The sequence below is a fragment of the Halictus rubicundus genome, chromosome 1, assembly GCF_050948215.1.
Source record: "Halictus rubicundus isolate RS-2024b chromosome 1, iyHalRubi1_principal, whole genome shotgun sequence".
Lineage (NCBI taxonomy): Eukaryota > Metazoa > Arthropoda > Insecta > Hymenoptera > Halictidae > Halictus > Halictus rubicundus.
Genome location: NC_135149.1, coordinates 6,432,402 through 6,454,075, shown reverse-complemented (window position 1 = coordinate 6,454,075; position 21,674 = coordinate 6,432,402). Strand labels below are relative to the sequence as shown.

Here is a 21,674-nt window from a genome sequence, read left to right as displayed (position 1 = left end):
GAAAATCATCGGGATTTATTCGATTGTGAAAGATAACGTTACTTCTCCGAAACGATGGTGTACAGTGATGCAGAAAAGATAGAAATGATTTTAGTTTATGGTGCGGCGAATAATAACTCAGTACAAGCATTTCAACTGTACACAGAAAGATACCCTGAGAGAAATCATCCTTCTAAAAAAAGTTTTGACCGCATAGTACAATTGTGCATAGTACAATGTTTTACCCTGAAACTTTCTTCTATCATAAAAAACAAGCGAGCTATTTTAGATGGTAGAGTTTGGTGAGACAACCTGTATATTTTTTCATCTAAAAATTTTAATAAAATAAAAATAACATAACAATATTCGTTAATTCATCTGATGTTTTCACTGTTTCGTGTTGTCTCTAATGATTTTTGCAGTAAATGTATCAAATTCGCAACCTCGTAGTGATATACCTAAATAAATAAATTGTATATTTTATATTGCAAGTGGCCAGGTTGTTCTCTTTAAAAATGTTAATGTTTCACTTTCACTTCATCACTTTCTTTGACATATCGACATCACAATGCTCACTATTACGTGTTGTCAATTTAATGATGATTAAGATATTTTATCATTGAGCTTGACAATTACGTTACTCGTTAATTGTTTATAGATTAATGAATGGCAATTTAATCCACAACGCGTGCACTGTCATGTTTTCCACTAATTCTCTGTAGTAATTGTCATTTACTTATCCACTGAATCATATCATGTTTGTGTTATGGACGCGTTGGCATAATTTATTTATTGAAGATTGTTAGCAATATTTGGCAACAATGTAATTCGGTTCTATTGTGTCTTTTCAATGTAACAAACTCATTGCAAGTTTATATAATAAATCTATTTTATCCAAAGAACAATTCTTTTCTATAAAAATATTCAGTCAAAAAACTCTAAGCATTGAATTCTCTTAGCATTAAAAATTAATTTTCGCATTTCTGGCATAACTGCATAAAAATCCGCAGCCTATTTATGATTAACACAAATTCATATTCTAAATTAAACCTTTCACTGGGGATGGCGAGTCAGAAATATTTAATTTGTTTTTCAATTCAACAAATAACACTTTCACTTCATCGTGTAACAATTTTACTTAGCTTTCGTTAGGTCTTACCACGTGTTAACAATTGTCACATTAAAGTCATCCAGTTAACACGGTGAGTATTTGAAAACTCCTACAAATTTAATAAAATTAAATTGTCTATTGAAACTCAGAATGCAGAGTTAAAAATCACTTTGACTTTTCTTTCACTCTTTCTAGATCCTACAAAATCTAATAAAATTTTTACAAAAATATATTACGAAGAAAATTGATTTTCAAAAATAGACGATGAATTGTGTCACTCACACATAATCGACGTGGTGTTCAACGGTGTTAAAAGTTTATTACCAAATGTTCTATTCTCGTGCAATTTCTATATCAGTTCTTGTCATCCCGTCAAACATCGTAGTTTGAGCAATCGCGATCGAGTAACACTAAAATTCCCGATAGATTTCACCGCGATTACTCAATCGTATCGATCGCTGTACAAACATCGCTGCCAATTTACCGGCGATTGCCGACGAGGACAGAGGAGTCTTATTGGACGAGCGTCGGCTGCGAGAAGGGAAAAAGAGTGGTTATCGTGGCCTCTAATTAATTCCATCTCCTCAGAAGAGTACCGGGGCCTGAATAAGCTGTCGCGACGCGTAACGCGTACCGGAATCGATCCGGACTAATCAAAAGAGCTATCACGAGAGTATCGCAACCTCTGCATGTCGATTAAACCAACGTATCGAATAATTGAACCGGATGGGTCGTTTACGGTAGACAGAAGGATATACATACATACAAGCGTGGTCGTTGATGAAACGACGGGAAAAATGGCGGCAAACGATAAAACGCACGCGTTCTTTTCTTCCCCTTTCGAGGGACACGATGCATGGCGGGAAGAACAAGTGTCGTCGGTTAGGTTCTCTCCCCCCTCCGACCCCTCGAGACTTTTCCGCTCTCTTTCGTACACTTTCTTTCGCGATCCAACACCGAGACCCACGTGGACTCTCAAAGAAACCAGAGCGAATTAAAATTCCGTGGCCGCCGCCGCTCGCATGATCGTCAGCTGATGCGTTCACGCAACACCATAACCGAGCGGCCCGAGGCTTTTTCGAGGATGTTGACACGCTGATAGGTGTACTAATTAACGGTAAAGATCAATATTTTATAAAAGCGTGCGACTTATAGTTCAATATTTATTTTAGCAAATTTTTTCCTTTGGGGTTATTATTTAAAAAAGTTTTCGATAACAACGAGTTCAATAGCAGGGCTATGGGAACTGTCAAAGTGACAGGTTTAAAATTTATTAATTTATAATTATCGAGATTGTACAGACGCATTTATAGAAAATTTATGCAACATATTTATATTCTTGGACATATATTACTAAAATTTTTAGCAATGAAAATTTTTCATCCATTAAAAATAAAATTTAAGAATTGCCCGTAATTATGTCGTATAAAATACATTTCTGAATTTGTATTATTAAATTCAAGAAATTATTCGGAATATTATTTATTTCAATGTATTATTCAGAAATGATTTATTTTAATCCGACACTTGGCCTTTGGTAATTCACGGCATGACAATGTTTTAATTGTAAGTTAAATTAAATTATTAAAACCGTCTGCCAAACTCTATACAAATCAGCTCACACAGATTGTTCTAATCTGATAACGACGGTAACTTCCCAGCCACGTGTATAAATACTACAGTGCTATTTGTGATTTATTGCGACTCTGAAATTTGCTCAGGTGAGTTCAACAAATTTTTGGCCGCGAAATGATGACCTCTGATCGTTAACAATTTTAACGTGCGCTAATATCTTCTTACAATCTATAATAGACAATTTATAGTAGAAATAGAACGTTAAAATAACTGGAACTGACAAATAAAAGATAAGATGGGTTATCTGTAGCCCTCGAAAAATATGTCAAACATGTTTCTAACCGATTAGATCAACAAGCTTAGACAAGCTATTAAAACTATTACTTCGAATACCTCACTGTATTTTTTTTTTTTATTTAGAAAATCTTAATCATGATTTATACAGGCGTGAGTATGCAATTGTGTGTACAATAAGTTTATAAAAGTAATGCTCGAGTTCAAAATAGTCAAAAAGTGTCTTCATTGAAGATCTTAATTAAAGATTATGTCACATCTATCTCATAGAGTGAATGTTCATGCGAAAATTCTTCGTTCGCATATTTGAAGGTAAATTTCATACATTGAAATTAATCATGATATTCAAGGTTAGATATTTTGAAAATTGATTTATTTTGATTTATTTTATGTTTTCATAATGTTATCGATGACCCAATTAATCGTATAACTGTCACTTCAACTACTCATGAATAGGAAATTATCAACGTCTAGCTGTCGATGAAGTTTGACATAACTATCCAAGTTAGTTCCATATTAGCGAATCTATCAGTTGGCGAAACACCTTGACGACCGAATGACTGATTCCAAGTTTGCTCTAATTTAAATCGGATATTCGATAATGCATACTATAAAACAATTTTGTAGACAACCTCTCCGTTTTTTGTAAATTTTTCGATTTATTAGTATCCTTATTTATTTGTACCTACAAGCTTATTCTCTTAAAGTCACTGTTTTCATTTTACAGAGAATGTATAATCAATCAGAATATATTGGAAACCTGTTGGCGAACAAGGATTGATAATAATTTAACATTACATTATTAAAAGTATTATTTATTGCAAAATGTACATTTAAAATATTAGAGTCATGGAAAAAATACAGAATGACATCATGAAGGAGCATTCTCTTGTCAAAACGGTTTTAATTTATTAATGTTATTTTTGGTACAATAACAACATAAAAATTATTCACACTGCTCCAAAAAGTATTTCCACTAAAAAGTTGCAACAAATTTTTCGAGGAAATTCTTTTTGTTAGACCACAATTTAGTAACTTCTAGTACAATTACTAAAGACTGTCGTATGTTTAATTCACTTTTCAATTTCTTAATTACAATGATTAGAATTTGAAGGTGACACTTATTTTTTTGGAAATGGATATTTTTAATTTATCGTCATTTCTCGGGTATCAAGTTATAAATTACTGGCTAATAAAAGCGAATTAATTTTATCATACTATTCGCCTTTATCAATGCTAACAAAAATAATACAAAATTTCAAGATTGTTCACAAGACAGTAAATTCTGTGTACATAAGTTGATAACACTCATATTTAACATTTTGAGAAAACAAAGAATTTTGAAATTAACTTTTAAAACAGTTGTCTATATCAAAAATTGTATGAAAAGTAAAATTCTTATGTCTATTTAAAATACTAATTAAAGATCTCTGTAATAACATCTGTAAAGATGCATACAATAATGCCCTGGCAGTACACTTGCTATAACAAACAAAGATACTGTATCAACAATTAAATCACCGTATCTCTAAATCTTGTAGCTAAACCATTCAACGAAAACCTATCAGCATTGTGTACATTTCTCCCACTTGCATAGTGCATAAAAAGTTACACAAAAGAATTCTATTTTATGCTCACAGGTATGTTACCCATTTTGCATTAGACTTTCTCTGCATAAATCGTTGCACCGGCTGCTAACTTTGCTCTAGACTGTGGGTTAGGATCGGAGTAGCCACAAACGCAGGCATTTCACTGTACGCTGAAAGAAACCAACGAGTTCTAGAACAGGTTAGTCCATTTCAATGTAGCCACCTGGTATCTTATATGAATCAGACAAGATTCGTTCTCCAACTAAGCGAATTCAACTTTTAATCAGAAATAAATCTACTCCATTTTTCTCTGAGCAATTAATTAGAAGAAACCGACAAGTTCCAAAACCATTTATTTAAACACAACACTGTGTATTTTATCAAAAATGAAACCAAATTCATTTTCTGGCTACTCAAACCTTATTTTTTATTAGAGACGAACTTAGTTTGCTTTTCTAAATGAGCAACTTTCAGAAGAAACAAGCAAAATTTATATTCCGATTAGATAATTCCCGTTTTCTATCTGAGCAACTGATACGAAGAAACTGATACGTTCTAGAACCAGTTAGTTTACTCCAACGCAGTCCTCTGTGTTTTATAAATTTCAAATGACTGTCACTCTTTGGCCAAACGAACTGATCTCTTAATTAGGGATGGACTTAGTTCATTTTCTCGAAGAGCAAATCATTACAAGAAACTGACAAGCTATAGAACCAGTTAGTTCATTTTAAATACAGTATCGTAGCTTCCTGTGTTTTATAAAAATCGGACAATTTACGCTTTGGCTAAAGAAATCCAAGTTTTTAAGAGAAATAAATATACACTTGTGTTTAAAGACATTCCATGTTTGATTAGAGATGAATCAAGTCCATCACACTATCTGAACAATCGATCAAGAGAAACTAGAAAGTCACAAGACGAGTTAGTTAATTCTATCGTAATCGCAGGTGGTTTATAAAAGTCGAACAATTTATTCCCCGACTCAAAAAAATCCAATTTTTGATCAGAAATAAACCTAAACTATTTCTCGAACTGATCAACTAATTAGAAAAAAAAGGATAAGTTCTAAAACTAATAAATTCAGATCAGCACAACTTATATTCTAAAAATCAAATAAAATTCGTTCTCTGACTAAATAGAATTTAATGTGGATCAGAGACGAATTTACTCTATTTCTCGAATCGAGCAGCTCATTAAAGTCAACAACAAAGTTCAGAAACCAGTTAGATCATCATAATCCCCTAGACTCCTGCTGGGCAACAACCAAAAGTGGCTCACCTATTACTATTTATTCAACAAAATGTATTCAATAATTTCTCACAAATGCAGAGTGGTGAGAGAAAATTTAAAACTTGAATTTGTTTATGAAAGAATAAATGTAAATTTTTGGAAAATTCAAGGATTATTCTGTTTGAAAATGGTCTAGCAACATTTACATGGTAATGGTCTTATAAGTGCATTCATCCATAGTATGTGTCCAAATGAATTCATCTCTGGTCTAGCAACATTTACATGGTAATGGTCTTATAAGTGCATTCATCCATAGTATGTGTCCAATTGAATTCATCTCTGGCTAAATAACAATGTATTCTCTTTCTGATTCAATGCAATTCTCGATCTTGAGATGCACCTACTCCATTTTCTCAACAGAGCAACAATCAAAGTGAACAGCTCGCCCACTCCCATCAGTCAGTCCGAAAGAAAAATCAGTTCCAAGGATGAGCTACTTACGTGTCACCGAAGCGACCGGGTCTCGAGAACACAAACCCACAACGATACACCCACACACAATACCGTCGTACAAGTTCCGGCACTGAAAACGGACCAAGACCAAGACCGGACCTCGCCGTGCGGCTGACGTGTCGTCTGGTCCACGCGTTAAAATCACTCACAGAAAACCCGCGGTAGCCGAAGGTAGCGAAACCGTGCGAAAACACACGCGACACCGTGAAACAAAGACCAATGACGACGGGGACCCGTAGACGATCGAGAAATAATATGACGGTAACCCACGGGGGAACCGGCATACCTGGCGACGACCAGGCGTTAACTGAAAGCGTATGGCAGCCGAGGAACGCCACCGACTGCCGGCCAGTACACCTGTGTGCCCCCAGGTAGGAGAAGGTGAGCCGAGTAGGAGAGGCCGCCGGCTCTGAAGGAGAGGACCGACACTCCCGATGCGACCTTTACACAAGAGATATGCTCGCTGCGATAAACGGTAAACGATGCGTTGCCAGACATCACCAAATGCATGAGACCGAAATTTTCCGGATAAAAATTCCAGGAATTTTTTCCTTTTTTATGGTGCGTTTAGACGGTTGAAGTGGCTTGTTGCTGACCCTCTCTGTTACAATTATCGAAAACAGTTTTCTGTTCGATATAAGACAATGCACTTGGGACGCCTTCCGACGTATTGCGGATGTGGGTACAGTAAAGTCTTGATCTAAGCAGAACGGGGCTACACGATTTTAGTCAGTTCGCCTCAACTGGGGGACATACCCGGCGAGGGGCCGAGGAGCTCGAGCTGCCTCGGTCGCCGAGTAGTGTAAACATACCGCGTGATCCGTGTTTACACGCGCTGTCCTTTTCTACGTTCAGCGTGGTCGACGCGGTAAAAGAAAATAGTAATCCTACACGATCTATGTCACAGCGCAGACCCGAGGATTGGGCTTAAATCAAGACTTTACTGTATCCATCCGGCTGTATCCCCTCCCCCCTCTCGTCTCTGTTCTCTCTATGCATTGTTGCTCGAGTCTTATTGTTTTGGAGCAGAGATCTTTTGTAGACTTTGGTGGATTGCGAGATTAATTCTTAAGTACTGTCGATATTGAAACTTACAGAATTGTAAGTCTCCTACAGCGTAGTTTCAATATAACGCGGTGCAAAAATTGCCCTCCTATAACGCGATACTCTTATAACACGATTTCTACATATAGTTTTCTTTCGATATAAGACGATGGCTCTGGGCGGCTTTCGACGTATTGCGCATGAAGGTACCTATTCGACTTGACATTGTTTTTGAGTGGGCCTAGAGTTTATGTGTCCCATAAAGTTGGAAGACCATAAAATGATCGGCATATATGACATACCCTCTCGTCCTGGCACTAAGCAGTGACGAGCGGATGACTTCAAAAGAAGAAGAGGGGACAGAGATTTTCTTGTTGCGAAAGAAGCATCGTCGTCTTATATCGAAAGGATACTGTATTGCGAAAGTCTTGTCCTGAGAAGTTTGTTGACATATGCACTTCTTTATTCAAGCATGCGTTATAATAAAAGTCCGAAGAAATCTGAATGAGTTCGCTCTTGTCATTATTATAAATCAACATTTATTAGTTACATTAAATGTCCGGTAGTTCAAATGTTTATCGACAATTCGTTAGGATACTGTAAGGCTGTTTCTTTCGCAAGTTTTGTGATTTATAAAGGAATCTGCGTTTGTTAAGGTATTTTACTCTTTGAGGGCAAATGTTGACATATTGGTTTAATTTATTTATATACTATAATTCTTACGAATTTTCTTACACGATGTTTTACCTAATGGACCTTGTATTATAATGGTATAATTGTATATATATTGATAACCAATTTGATGTGATTTAGGCTGACGGTCGACAAATCACCAAATTAACAAGGTAATACATTCGCTGTCATCATTAGTTTCGCTGGCAATTCTCGAAATATCAATATGTTACTAAATATAACATCAACGTTATTAAACCTAACAGGACCCTTAAATTTGACATTATTCATTGTAACTGAGTATTTTTATGTAGTCATGGTAGGTCCCAATTTACACAATAAAATATAAGGAAACGTGTACACAAAATTAATGTTATTTGTATTTTATTTTTATAAGAAATATTCTAGCCGATGAATCAAAAATTTTCTCGTATAATTTGTATCACATTTAAATGGAAAGAATCGGAAAATCTAAAATGAAAAAGAAATTGGCAATTGGAAAGTTTTTTGGGAATTGCCTTAACGAGTTTACAAAAATGAAAATTGAGCAGAATGTTGTTTCCTGTATTGCAAATTCCATTGTATCGATAACGAAAAAATTGTTTAAAGCTTGCATCTTGTTTTCATTCATTGCACTCGTAAAAGTTCATTTTATTGATTTCTACAATAAAGTGATGCCACACATGTACAAACATGATTCTATCTGACAACGCGCGTAAAAACAGTTTGACTTTCTTTTCGCAAAATACGACATCGTAAATGTCACGCATGCGCTCTGTTGACAGCGAGCGTGTTAATTTCTAGCCTTCACTGCTGCGGTTATTGGTCATATTGAGACAGTGAATGGCGAATAGAACAAATAAAACTTTTTCCAACGGTAAAAAAAAATGACGCGTCGGCGAGGACAGTTTATTCCGTTTATTTGGCATGCTTTCACTAAAGTTATTTTGTTTGCGGTAAAGCAATGCATATGCCGCAGTTTTCACTTTCCAGGTGCTGCGGTTTTCAGTTTGACGTATCAATGCTAACCATCTTTACATGTCGTTGGATTTCTTGATGTGTTCTCTCCAGACATAACGTCGTGTTTACAGTATTTATAGTTTATAACGTTCCATAGTTTATAACACTATTCATGACACATTGCTGTTTGCCTTTAGTCAATTTTCCTACTGTTTTTTAAATTTGTTTTAAATTTATCCTAGTGTACTACATTTTTAGCAATTCTTTTCCCTACACATTTCTTCTTTTTCTTGTTTATCTTGCATTATTCTTATACTCTTACTTCATTATCATTATTAATGTTACTGTGCAATGCCTATATTTTTCTACTCTATTCTTCATCTATTAATTTCTTTACTGTAAATTAACAGTACATGTCGTTCATTCATAAGAAAAATGACATAACTCAAAATATATTTACAAAATAAATTATAATAATAAATATATATAGATTGTGGTGGTGAAGTTGGTTATATACAATAAAAAAAATTTGGCAATTTTAGGTAATTTTCAAATGGCTCCTGTAAAATTTCCTTTTTTGACTTATGTCAGTTTTCTTACGAATAAACGATGTTATCATTGTTGATATAAGTTCTAGCATCAGAGGGGTAAAAAATGATTTACAATTTTCTGAAAAGTAAAATTAAAATAGAGTATTTCCATATGCTCCAATAATTTTTGAATATTAATATTTATGTTGTACTTGAAGTACAACTTTATTGAGTTTTGACTAGATTTGAGTTTTCATAAATTTAATGATCTTCGCCAATACAATATTCAGTGTACTAAAAAATCAGTCGACATGTATTCACTGCTTTCATGGTTAATTTTCAATGTATCAAATTATAACTATTCTCTTCCATTCATTATATCGTGCAGCAGAAGCTACACAATAATAGGCAGTGGATACGTTTCGGTATTAAAATAATTGATTAAGATAATTAATTTATGTCAAAAACGTGAAGCCGCAATTGGAAAGGTACAAAGACTAAAACATTTTATCACAATTCGTTTACAGTTTCAGAACATTGATGAATTAAAATACATTGATTATTAAAATTATCAAAGAAAGAATGCACCGGCCCCATTTGTCGCAGTCGCGGTAGAAAATCTCTATTTTACGCGAAGGTGCTCAGTCTAATAATTCATTAGAGCGAATTTAATCGATCGTGTTCGCATGGTTTCGCCCCGAGGGACACCCTAATCACCGTGACACTCTCCTCTCCGCTGATAAGTATTTCTCCTGTCCCGTCGCATTGGGGTGAACTTCGTTGTAACATCGAAGTTCGTTGCCTCGAGACTCTTTCGTTCTAAGATAAATTACCTGCAGGCACTCCCCTTCAACAGGTGGAACCGCGACGGTTTACGGTTTAATTCCACAAAGTGTGGAGAGAATGCGAGGCGATTCTTGCGCTCTTATTGGAAAGATTGCGGGTCGAGCGATCACGGGACCGAGGTCTTCGGCTTTCGTGTAAAGGCCATCCGGAATGTTGCATTTATCCCGCGAGAAACAGGTTTTGCATATTCCGTTCGAGATCTGTTGTTTTGGACTATTTTCGAGACGAGTTATACCGGTTCATCCCTCGGCCCGAAGGTTTTCAGAGAGAATCAAGGAAAGTGAAACACCGCACGGACATCTATTATTCGTAGTATAGTATAGGGTAAGGGCCCCAATTACTGTGGGGGTGACAATTACTGTGCCTATATTAATTATATTGAATATTTAAAGCATAATGAATATTAAAATCAGTTAATATACAGGGTGTCCTAAAAATGTTGTCCTTCTTTTAAAAGGGTGATTCCCGAGGTCATTTGAAATATTAGTTTGTTGCAAATGAAACGACCGTTTTTGAATCCTTAACATAAACTTTTATTTTACAAACTTTATTCATATTTCATTAATCCAAATAATTTCCATCGACATCAATGCACTTCTTCCATCGTGATACAACTGCCCAAACGCCTTTCTGGTAGAAATCTAATAAACGTGAGGCAATAAATTCATCAAATGCAGTTTTTACAGCACATACTTCTTTGAACATTTTGCCATTCAAAAAGCCATCTACATGCTTGAAAAAATGGTAATCAGTAGGTCAGGCGAATAAGGAGGGTGAGGGAGAACTTCACACTTCAACTTTGCTAATTTTTTTAGAGTTTATTTCGCAATATGTGGCCGAGCATTATCGTGAAGCAATAATACACCACGTCTATTGACTAATGCTGGCTGTTGAACACGCAGTTTTTCGTACATTATATCAGTTTCCTGACAGTATTTATCAGCATTTATGATTTCACCTTTTATTAAAAATGAGTAATGTACAACATCCTTTGCTAACCACCATACAACACCAATGTTTTATGCAGATGAAGGTTCGATTTCAGCATATGTTTTAGAGTTTCATCTGCGTCTAGCCACTGTGCAGAACGTCGTCGATTGTTGTAGAGAATCCATTTTTCATCACAGGTAATTATCCTGTTTAGTATGCCTTCATTATTCTGTTGAAAAAATAATGAAGAACTGATCTCCAGACGGCACATCTTGTTTCTTTCAGTGAGTTCATGTGGGACCCATTTATCTAACTTTTTTACTTTTCCCAAAGCCTTCAGATGTCAGGAGACAGTTGAATAGTGTATGTTGGTTCTCTCCGCGAATTCCCGAACAGTTAGACATGAGTCCCATTCATCTTTTTTTTTAAACCTGAAACTTTAATAGCTGCTGGCTTATGACCACGAGACTCAGTTTCCAGATTTGTATCAGCGCAACGAAATTTTTCAAACCAACGCCTTATGGTCCGATCACTTGTTCACCAAAAGCAGCATTTGTGTTTTTCTCTACTTCAGACGTAGTATGTCCAAGTTTGAACTCGTACAAGTAAATTATACGAATTTCCTTTTTTTCCATGGTGACCGAAATTTGATTTTGAACCACGTACACTGCACAATATCAATAAACTTATACACGCAAATTCATGTATGAGATATGTATTTTTTATATTGTACAACTTCAACGCGATCTGTCGTGGAAAAACTAAACTATAAAGACGGGAAGTTTCAAATGTGAAAAACAGTCATTTCAATGGCAACAACCTAATAACTTTTTCTTTTGCGAAAATGTTCTCCGCGGCTTCATTCGGGAGTTATTAACGAAAAACACGGTTATAGTGGGCGAATTGCGACTCGGCGAGAGGTCCTGCTGACCGTGGCGTTAGCATTGGACGAGCCAGAATCCGTCCGCTGTAGCCACGCTATGATTGGTCTGCGTTTTTCGTTAATAATTCCTTAACAAAGCTACGGAAAACATTTTCGCAAAGGAAAAAGTTACTTCAAATGACCTTAGGAATCGCCCCTTTCAAGTAAGTACGACATTTTTCGACGGCTCATCCATGCCGTCTCCAACGGCGGAGGGTGAATCTATTTTGACCCACATATTTTATAACATAATACCAAAAACGAATGTTTAAATGAATGAAATCTTATCACCTTATCTACGGAGTATTAATGTTAGTAAATTATAAATGTACCTTCTGCAGCACTATGGACAACTTTAGTTATCACATGATAATTTGATCACCTCTACTGTATAAGGAAAATACCAATCTTAAAAAATAGTACCATAAAATACTTAAGGTTTAAATTTCTGTAAAGCAAACATGGTGTAAATGATTGAAAGTTATCTATAAAACAATGAATATATAGAGGACAATGTACAGTCGAGGATGATTAATAATTACTGGTATAGAGAAGGCTTAAAATCGCTGATATCTGAATAAATTCATCTCCAGAAAATTAAGAAAATTTTGTGGTCAAAACCTCAAAACGTATTAAAAAATTATTGGTTCTGGTTGAAAATTGGTATTAGGCTGTTTTTGGGATCGCTGATCACGAATCTGAACTTGAAATTAGAAAAAACAAAATGGCGGATCCAATATGGTGGCACAAAATTATTATTTCTTCTCAAAAATTGTTTATCGGGATTTTAGGGGAAGTTGATTACGAATGTGAACATAATATATTAAAAGAACATGAGGGTCCGTTTAAATTTTAATAGTAATTCACATAGTTACTGTATTGACCTGAACGAGGGGAAAGACTAATTCTCGGGACAGCAAACTCTACCCTTTGTATTGTATAAAGTAGGTATTCTATTCGCACTTCATAGTTCCCAATGAAGAAAGATATTAAAAAAGTGTAAAACACGTGTCCAAGGATTTCGGGAGGGAAAGAGGGGGACATTATCTCCGAAACTAGTGCGTGGATAAAAAAAGTATCATACGAAAATTGCTGGTCTTTTTACGTACAATAAGATCCCATAATAAAAAATATAGGTTTCCGACTGACCTTAGGAGTCGCCCCATTCAAGGAAGTACAACATTTTTGGAACACCCTGTATATGTTATATATTTCTTTCTTAATATACATTATGCTTTAAAAATAAGTACAATTAATATGGGTCCCTTACCGTATGCTAATCGGTAAGACAACGCTGCATCATGTTTTCAACAGGATCTAGGTATGTATTCGTACGTTTGTTGCTTCAAGGTTTTCAGGAAGAGCACCAGGGAAACTGTCGCTCGATGAATATTTATTCTTCGTCTATAACTTGATAATCGATCGATTATACTTTGGTTCTAGAAATTACATTTAGAAGGATGCTATTGGAATTTTGTTTACTATTGAAAGCGCTTATGATGGAACGCTTTTCCATTAAAATGCATTGAACATTTTATAAGAGTGGATCTGTTTTAGTGGATCTATGTAGCATCAAAATGCACAGTTATAGATGAGTCGATTAACTAGATGCATTTAAGTGGCTTTTAGCGAAATTACGTTTGCAACTGTTAAGTTGTACTTATATGTGTGATTTTCCTTGTCATTTCTCGTTCTTTTCTATTCAGCCATATTATAAATACTTTCTGTATAAATACTTTACAGCTCGTTGTTAAAAAATATTCCAAATAAAACACTCTGTTTCACGGGGAGACATCTTATAGTGGTCAAAAATCTTCTCTGAGTGGACGTACTTCCGGCTAGCTGAGCTAAATTTTGAACGGCACTGAATGTCCTTGAATGACCTTGGAATTCGTCTCGAGATAGGCTACACGGTTACCCAAATGAAAACAGACTGTTCCGTGTAAAAGAGAAAAGAGGAGAGGTCACCTTGAAATCTCGGACGCACGTCCATCTAGAAAACATTTGTAATGAAGATGCCCCTTCCCCCCTAAGGTTAGTAAAGCTACCTGTGGGAACGTAATTGAATTATATTATTCTGTAGCGAGTTCTGAAGTCAAATAGAAGGAACACGTTGGACCACAAAGGGTTAATTACCAGCCATACCTTGTGGACTCAGACAGTAATTAGAAAGACGTTATTTCACACGAAATATCCAACAAAATACTGCTCCTCTCACAACCACGCGAACACGTTATAAACAATCAGCCGCGGCTTAAAGACAAACGATACGTGTTAACAACAGACAATACTAGAATTCGAACTGTTATTAAGCGTTATTGTAACTACGTCAGGCCTCTTTTCGGTTCAAACGTTAAGTTTCGACCTGTCCGGAGTATACGAGATGCAAAGGGGTGCGTTGGGAAAACTCCCGACAATCGGGAGGGGAACACACAGCTATGCGAGTAATATGCCGCACGTACGGAACAATTGCGAGCCTGTTTCATTACCGCGAGACCCGTCGTAGTATTGTATCGGCGGTCGAACAAATTGCTTCCTTCCATACGGTTTTCGAATTGCGGATACCATAAATACCGGTCCACCTACGGGGAATTCGTCGGACGGAATTCATCAGCCGACAAGCCAGCGAGGAGTCGTAAGTTATCGGAATCGCGGGAGGAAAATTGAACCGATACGAAATAAAACGTTGCACGGTGCAGCCCCGGATCGTTCTTTCCCTCCTCTGTCTCGTTGTAAAAATAATGCGGGCAACCCGATACGTTTCTGGTTTTCTTTCTTGCGGGACCGTTTTCTTTTGGAACGTATGGGGAATAAAGCGCACGGAAATGGACGTGGCAACGACCGACGTTTCTTCGGCATTTTGGGACTTTGGGAACTGCCCGATGCTCGTATAAATCGTTATCCAAGAGCCATCACTTGTTTTCTGCTCGATAAACGACGGGATTGTTTCATCGTCGGAAAATGTATAGGACGACGTCGAGTGTTGGGAGATATTATGTATGCGTCATGATACCTTCAGATTGTTCAAGCTATTAGAGCTGCCTGCATAAATTGACAAGATTATGTTAACCCTCAAATGATGTACTGTTTCCTCAGACTACGATCTGTTACATCAGAATGTTCCTAAAAATTTCGTAAAAATTTACTGAAATACATCAAAATATACAGGGTATTCGCGTCATTACTAGTCAATCGTTTTTTTTTTTTTATAAAACTATTGTGATTAAAAAAATAAAAGAGAAAAATGTTTAACAGTTGTTTATAACCGATAGGACAATGTACATACATTTTGTCTTGTTTCTCGATAAATGAAGATGACTTTCAATTTTTGAAATAGAATACTATATATATTTTTATATAATACGAAAGCACGTGTCAAGACAAATTCGTTTGTATATAACAGAATGACTTCTAATTCATAATGCACAGACCACGAAGTATCATACTTCTCTAAAATTCTGAAAAAATTTACCAACATAGTTTTAAACGTTTAATACATATACAGGGTGTCTCACCTAACTCGACCCTCTAAAATATCTCGCTTGTTTTTTATGATAGAAGAAAATTTCAAATGATATATTTGATTATAAATGATTTCGAATGATATATTTTTATTATCGCTATATGATAGCCGAATTCAAGACAAATCCAACGACCTGTAATGTTATGGCCTTTACGTGACCTTGAGTATGAAAAATTCATAACAGTAGGGCTCTTGATGTAAATAGTGAAATAGCGATGATATGATCCCCCTAGGGTTTCAAGAAATGTTCTTGAACTTTGACCAATAACTGTAAACACGCTTACAATAAATTGTAAACACTTATACAAATTCTTCTCCTTTCGGTGACTCTAATCAGTACGTTTAAGAAAATCATCGGGATTTATTCGATTGTGAAAGATAACGTTATTTCTCTGAAACGATGGTGTACAGTGATGCAGAAAAGATAGAAATGATTTTAGTTTATGGTGCGGCGAATAATAACTCAGTACAAGCATCGCAACTGTACACAGAAATATACCCTGAGAGAAATTATCCTTCTAAAAAAAGTTTTGACCGCATAGTACAATTGTTTTGTAAAAGAGGAAGTATTAAATCACTGAAAAGAAAACGATGAAAGCCTGCTACAGGAGAAGGTGCCGAAACTTTTGTATTGGATACAGTCAATATTAATCCCACTACAAGTTGTCGAAAAATTGGACGTTCTTTAGGCATTTCCAAAGCAAGTGTGTCCCGAATATTGCAACGTCATAAATTTCATCCATCCTATATTTGCTTACATCAGAAGCTTCATAGCAACGACTTTTATAATCGTATTGCTTTTTGTACATGGGCATTGCAGCAATTACAATGAAATGAACATTTTTTATGACGTTCTCTTTACTGACGATGCGAATTTTTCTAACGATGGACAACTGAATACACATAATATGCATTATTAGTACACTGAAAACCCGAAATGACTTCGACAAGTTGTATACCAGCGTCCATGGAATGTAAATGTATGGTGTGGGATCGTTGATGATAACAAAGTCAAGGTCACGTGAAGGTCATAATATTGCAGGTCGTTGGATTCGTCTTGACCTCTGCTATCATATAACGATAATAAAAATATATCATTCCATTAAAGAAAAACTTCTATGACCTTGAAATCTCAAAAATATAACCTTGAACAAATTTTTTTGCCTATCATAATATTTTCCCCTCTGGACCAACAAATCTTTTCCTCTGAAATTATCTGCTATCAAAAAACAAGCGAGATATTTTAGAAAGTCGAGTTAGGTGAGACACTCTGTATATAGACTGCGGATCTTTATGCAAAATAAAAATTGTCTGCATCACTAACAGTAGAAGCCAAACAAAAAGTTCTATTTTTCTGAGGAGTCTTGAGTCTGGTTCAATGTACACGGATATTTGTTGTAGAGGATTTATTTTAGAATGGACAACTGACAGAGTGACGTCTAGACTGGTAGCTGAGGACTCACTGCCTAGGTTTCCATCGCCCTGTCTACTTATACTTTTCTCTGCCCTTTGTGGCAGGGAGAAATCTCTTCCAAATAGTGCTGGTGTCCTCCAGACCTTTCGCACGTGGGGCTCTTCCGGTCGCGGACGACCGCTGCCCTCTTGTCGAAGGTCCTTCGGCACTCCACGATTTATGGTACCCGTGTGCAGCTATTGAGACTGTGACTAACTCGAACTAAAATCATGCTAGGGTCTGAAACTAAACAGTTCTCTCAAAAATAGCATTGTCTAGTCACGTATACCATAAATCGTGTGTTCAGCAGTTTTCCAACTTTCTCTAGTCCCTACATTCACCCCCTTACCAGTGTAAACGTTATCTTATTTACATGCGTCGGTAGTGGTCTTAGAATGAATTCTTAAACTAACTTAATATTATTTAACCTACTATTTACATCTTAATCTATTTATTACTAAAGTTACTGCTAACTACCGATTTGTAGACGATCCGGAAACCTAACACACCTACCGGAACGCGTCCGCACCGGTGCTTGCTCTGATTCCGGCTCTACCGCAATTTCGTTTCTAACTGGTAAAAGCTGTGGTTTTAAGTTATCTTTAACTACATCGTTTACTATATAAGCTGGCTTAAGTCTATCGATTGATACATTTGTATTTTTACCTTTAACAAAAATAACATAAGTCTTATCGCTACGAGAGACTACTGGGAACGGACCTTCATATGGGTTTTGTAATGCATTTTTTGCTGCATCGACACGCAAGAACACGTGTGATGCTGTTTTCAAATCTTTGAATACAAATATTTTTCTATTTCCATGACGTGACCCTGCTGCTGGTTGTAAATTTTCGAAATGCTTTTTAAGATCTCTAATTAATCTTATTGGTTCGCTGTGGTTTTCTGGAGTTTTAACAAAAAATTCCGCAGGTAAACGAAGGTTTCCGCCATAAACTAACTCTGCTACCGATGCGTCTAAATCCGGTCGAAACGCTGCTCGCAACCCTAATAAAACTATTGGTAATACGTCTGTCCAACGTTCATCACCGTGACACTTTATTGCAGCTTTCAATTGTCGATGCATTCGTTCGACTAAACCGTTCGCCGCAGGATGATAGGCCGTGGTTCTAAGATGTTTGGTTCCTAATAGGTCGTTTAATTGTTTAAAAAGGTTGCTTTCGAATTGTCGACCTTGATCGGTAGTAATTCGAGCTGGCGTACCGAACCTTGCTACCCAACCCATCATAAATTCTCGCGCGACCGTTTCGGCCTCTATGTTTTCTAAAGGAAAAACCTCAGGCCAACGCGTAAAACGGTCTATACAGGTCAAACAATACCTATAATTTCGCGAAACTGGTAAGGGTCCTATCAGGTCGATATGCACGTGTTCGAACCTTTCCGCAGGTAACGCAAAATTTCCTATGGGACTAGTCACGTGCCTAGTCACTTTCGCACGTTGACATTTAATACAGCCGCGAGCCCACTCGCGACAGTCTTTGTCCATTGCTGGCCATACAAAACGCTCTTTTATTAACTTGACTGTGGTCTTAATGCCGGGATGGGCTAACCCGTGGATAGAGTCAAAGATTTGGCGTCGGTATGGTTTAGTAATAAAAGGTCTAATCCTACCTGTCGCGACGTCGCAATAAACCAAAGTCTCAGATGTCAGACTGAGGCGTTTCAATTGCAACGCGCTGCCTACGGATTTTAAGAATTCTTTTAATTCCTCGTCGGTTTCCTGTGACTTTGCTAATTCTTGATAATCTACTGCTTCGGTAATTGATTCTATTCGCGACAATGCGTCTGCGACTTCGTTTTCTACCCCTTTAACATGTTTGATATCTGTTGTGAATTGTGCTATGAAATCTAAATAACGAAACTGACGAGGAGTACATTTGTCTAGCTTCTGTTTAAATGCGAAAATGATGGGTTTGTGGTCGGTAAATACTGTAAATGAACGGCCTTCTAACGCGTGGCGGAATCTTTTAATTGCGGAATAGATCGCAAGCAATTCGCGGTCATATGCGCTGTATTTTTGTTGTGCACTCGTCAAGGATTTTGTAAAGAAGGCCAAAGGTCTCCACAAATCTCCTTCACGTTGCTGTAACGTTGCGCCCAACGCGTAATCAGAGGCGTCGACCATGAGAGAAAGGCTTGAACCGTTTACAGGATGCGCTAAAAGAGTTGCGTTACTCAATGCAGTTTTTAGATTTTCAAAAGCCTCTTCAGCTTCTTTGGACCAATTTACGGGAGCATCTCCTTTTAATTTCGCTCCTTTTAATAATTGATTTATAGGTGACTGTAACTCGGCTGCGTTAGATATAAAACGGCGATAAAAATTAATCATTCCTAAAAATCTACGTAATTGTTTTATCTGCTGAGGTTTTGGAAAATCTAATATGGCCTGAACTTTCTCTCTCAATGGACTCGTACCTTGTCCATCTACGGTATATCCTAAAAATTTAACTTCGGTTTTCGCGAAAACGCATTTAGTTGGATTCGTTATTATCCCGTACTTATCCAGACGAGCAAATAACTGACGCAGGTGTTCTATATGTTCTTGTTCGTTAGTGGAGGCTACCAAAATGTCATCTAAATATGCGTAACAAAATTCTAAACCTCTTAAAACTGTATCGATAAACCTTTGGAAAGTTTGCGCTGCATTTCTTAATCCAAAAGGCATCGCAACATATTCAAATAATCCGAATGGCGTAGTTACTGCTGTCTTTGGGATATCGCTCGGGTTAACGGGAATTTGATGATAAGCTCTAATTAAATCTATAGTCGAAAATATTTTCTTTCCCGCTAACATTCGCGAAAAATCCTCTATATAAGGTATGGGATAACGATCCGGCACCGTACGGGCATTGAGAGCTCTATAATCTCCACAAGGTCGCCATTCGTTACCTTTCTTAGGCACCATATGCAGTGGTGTAGCCCATTGGCTCTTTGAAGGACGAATGTAACCTTGATTTAAGAGAATCTCAAATTCCGCTTTAGCTATTTTATATAATTCTGGCGATAATCTGCGCGGTCTACTAAAAGTTGGTTGTCCGGGAGTTGTATTTATGAAGTGAACGACATCGTGCTTTACCTCGCGCGTTGCGGTTGTGGGATTCGTGATACCTGGGAATTCCGCCAGTAGCTGTTCGTAAGGGGAAGTTCCCATTATGGTCTTCACTGATGCGATGGCATCCACTGCAACCCTTCCGCTGGAAGACATCGATGTCCTCTGGTCCCATAGCCTGTGATTTCTTATGTCCACTAGAAGACCGTAATGTCCGAGGAAATCGGCTCCAATTATCGGTTTCGCTACATCAGCGAGGACAAATTTCCACTGGAATGAACGACGTAACCCAAAATCTAAGTTGAACGTACGCACTCCATACGTCGCTATCGTGGACCCGTTGGCCGCAAATAGTTCATACGTTGTCTTTGAAACTCGGTCTTTCACTCGCGTACGCGGATATACGCACAGATCCGAGCCCGTGTCCACTAAAAATTCGTCTCTAGTTGCACGATCGACGATGAAAAGGCGGCTTGTTTTACTCCCGTCACCGATAGCCGCGTTCAGTGGCGTGTGTCGTCGTTTCCCGAATTGTAATTGCAAGGGGGCGTACATTTTTCCGGCCGGCACTTGCTCCCGAACCGCTGATGGTACCAGCAAACCCTTGCTCCGGAAAATGACCTTGCACGCCTTGCACTATTTCGCGATCGAGATCGCGGGCGATATTGTCTCTTGTGGGATCGTCCTCGCGATTTCGATAGCTCAGCTATGTTGAGCATAGCTTCGAGTCTGTTTAGCAACACGTCCATCGCACTTTCCGGCACAACACTCGCGACACTCGGTCGACTCGTCCCTTCGTGGATTTGATCGGCAATTTCTGCTAGTTTATTTAACTGGAGATCAGTCTGTGCCGTAACAATCGCGCGAGTCAAATTCGGAAGTCTACTCGCCCATAAAGTTCGCAAGAAGTCTTCGTTCACTGTCGCGCCCGCCAAATTACGCATATGCCGGAGGAACTGTGAAGGCGTCCTGTCGCCCATTTCTTCTTGCTCGAGGAGCTGTCGTATCCGCTGGCTCTGCGACGCTGACAGTCGAATTATTAATTCGCGTTTCAGCGTTCCATATTTGTCGGTCGTTGGTGGATTCTTGAGGATGTCCTGTACCTCAATCGCGTATTTTGGTTCCAATTGCGATGTGATATAATAGAATTTCGTCGAATCGGCCGTTATACTATTAAGGAGGAATTGTGCTTCCAGCTGGTTAAACCAAAGTTCTGGCTGTTCCGGCCAAAATTTCGGCACTCTGATTGCCACACGATTGACTTCCGGAGCCGGTGTTTGAGTTTCGTGTGTGTTTCCGTCCATTGTGAATGGTAGTGTTGTACTTCACGTTAACACGCTTTCCAAAAAAAAAGAATAATCACTCACAACAAAACTCGTGATCACGTCGGAGTCACCAATTTGAGGAGTCTTGAGTCTGGTTCAATGTACACGGAT

General features: G+C 37.4%; 1 protein-coding gene across 4 annotated transcripts in view; it reads right to left on the bottom strand.

Annotated features, from left to right (window-relative positions):
* Pgant9 (polypeptide N-acetylgalactosaminyltransferase 9) overlaps nucleotides 1–21,674 on the bottom strand; it is a 537,713-nt gene that overhangs the window by 425,976 nt on the left and 90,063 nt on the right. For 3 of the 4 annotated variants that reach the window (XM_076786738.1, XM_076786719.1, XM_076786747.1), the window contains exon 1: nucleotides 6,280–6,603. The exons of the other annotated variant lie outside the window; for it this stretch is intronic. The gene's annotated coding sequence lies outside the window, so the exon portion shown is untranslated. Of the gene's footprint in view, nucleotides 1–6,279; nucleotides 6,604–21,674 lie in introns of those variants that run through there. 4 annotated transcript variants of the gene reach the window in all.